Raw genomic sequence first — 2,387 nt, 5'->3', positions numbered from 1 at the left:
GATCAAGAGTGGGTAAGTGGCCAGGGGGAGGGGTCCAGGTAGAGGGAGAATGCTGGAGGCGGGTGAATGGGTCTGCTGGACGGGAGGAGGACTCCTGGTCAAAGAAGTGAGCCTGGAGGCGGAGAAATATTTTCTGGATACAGCCCGAGGGGATTTCCATGGATCCAGTCCCTCACTTCACCTTGGTGGGGGTACCTTACACAGTGAGGTTCCCCAGGGAACCTTTGCAGCGGCTGCCCCAAGCTGTGGTGCGTCCCTCAGCACGTAGTCTTGGACCTTGGAATGTGCCAGTCTGCAACATTAGGTCGTGGACAACTCTTTGCGCTGGAAGACCAGCAAGTTTCGGGCAGACCAAAGGGCGTCTTTCACCGAATTGATAGTCCTGCAGCAGCAGTTGATGTTTATCTCGGTGTGCATCCCTGAGAACAGCCTGTAGAGCACAGACTCCTGCGTTACACAGCTGCTTGGGATCAACCGCGATAAAAACCACTGCATCTTTTTCTACACCTGCTTTGCAAAGACAGACAGGGCAGTCCTCTCTCCTCTGTCTTGTTTGTTTGCTGTATTGAACCCTTTGCTGAGTCTATTAGGAAGGATGCAAGCATAAGGAGGGGGGTTACAATCCGAGGCAGTGGAGTCACTCAGGTTAAAACTTCCCTGTACCTGGATGACGTCGCCGTCTTTTGCTCAGATCCGCTGTCCGTTCGCAGACTGATCAGCATCTGCGACCAGTTCGAACTCACCTCGGGAGCCAAAGTTAACCACGGCAAGTGCGAGTCCATGTTCTTTGGGAACTGGGCTGACCGATCCTTTGTCCCCTTCGCCATCAGGTCAGACTACCTGAAGGTGCTGGGGAAATGGTTCGGAAGGGCCGGGGCGTGCACCAAAACCTGGAAGTAGCGAGTAGCCAGGATAAACCATAAGCTGAGCACGTGGGAGCAGCGATCTCTCTCCATTGTGGGTAAGAACCTGGTCATCAGGTGCGAGGCGCGCACGTTGCTGTACGTGGTGCAGGTCTGGCCCGAACGCCACTTCTGCGCTGTGGCGATCACCCGAGCCATTTTCCGCTTCATATAGGGTTCCAAAATGGACCAGGTCTGGAGGGACACGATGTTCAAACATGTTATACTCCAGCTTCCAAACGTTTGCCTGGATCCGAGAGGCCCTGGCGGAATCTAAACTGAGCATCGATGAGCAGATTCTTGCTAAATGCGTGGTGATTGATATCACTGTTAATGACATCTTCCATCACTTTGCTGATGATTGATAGTAGACTGATGGGGCGGTAATTGGTCAGATTGGATTTGTCCTGCTTTTTTTTAATGGACAGGACACACCTGGGCAATTTTCCACATTGTCGAGTAGCTGTTTGTGCTGTAGCTCAAAAAACAATTATCTTAATAAATTATCGGCTGTAAGCACGTTTGTCATCGGGTTGAATAATTTCTGTGTGAGGAATGTTCCAGCATCATAAACCAGGGGAACGTGCTGACTGAGCTGTGTCTTCATCTCTTCTGGGCAGTCGGACAGTTCACCCTTCATTCTGCTCTGATTCACTTTCCCAAAGCGGATCGACAGATTCTCACATCTGGAGACCGGGTATTCTTGTTAGGTTCCTTTTGATTTTTCTTGCTCCTGAATGATAATATATGCCAACCTTGGATCAACCTTGCGTTGTGTCCCAGTCTTGGTTAAGAGCGACACATAACGGCACCAACATTCTGAAACAAACAACACAGTCACACTTTCCTTCAGTGAGATTAATGTTGAGGCGGTTTCCATGTCGAATGCAATTGTGAACAAATTTCTCACGAAGAAATTGTGGGTGATTTGAGTATTTGCACTGAATTTCTGTGCAAGGAGGGGCAGTTTCAAACAGCCATTCCAAAATCACTTCCTTCACAAAGACAAAGCCTGTGCTGTCTTAACGTGTCACTCAACTTCACAAACAAATTTGAACTCGAAGTTCGGGAGAAGACAGAGTGGTGAATGATTGATAGTGTCATCTTTGGATGAGAAAAGATACTAAACATACAAAATCCAACATTTGAGCTAGCGTGTAAGATTGATCTTTCCATGGAGATGTTCACTGGAACACTGGAACAGGCCCAGGACCGAAATGTTGACATGAGAGCAGGGGGGAGTGTTGAACCGGCAAGGAACCAGAAGCTCGGAGTCATGCTTTCGGACTGAGCAGAGGTGTTCGACATAATCTGGGTTTGGTCTCCCCAATTTGCAGGAGACTACAATGTGAGCAGCGAATACAGTACACTCAATTGAAAGAAGTACAAGTAAATCGCTGCTTCACCTGAAAGGAGTGTTTGGGCTTTAAATAATGAGCAGAGAGGAGGTCTCATGCGATTGCATGAGAATGTGCCTTGGGAAGG

The sequence above is a fragment of the Heterodontus francisci genome, unplaced genomic scaffold (assembly GCF_036365525.1).
Source record: "Heterodontus francisci isolate sHetFra1 unplaced genomic scaffold, sHetFra1.hap1 HAP1_SCAFFOLD_146, whole genome shotgun sequence".
Lineage (NCBI taxonomy): Eukaryota > Metazoa > Chordata > Chondrichthyes > Heterodontiformes > Heterodontidae > Heterodontus > Heterodontus francisci.
The sequence above is the reverse complement of the archived record's forward strand: the minus strand, read 5'-3'. Positions refer to the sequence as shown.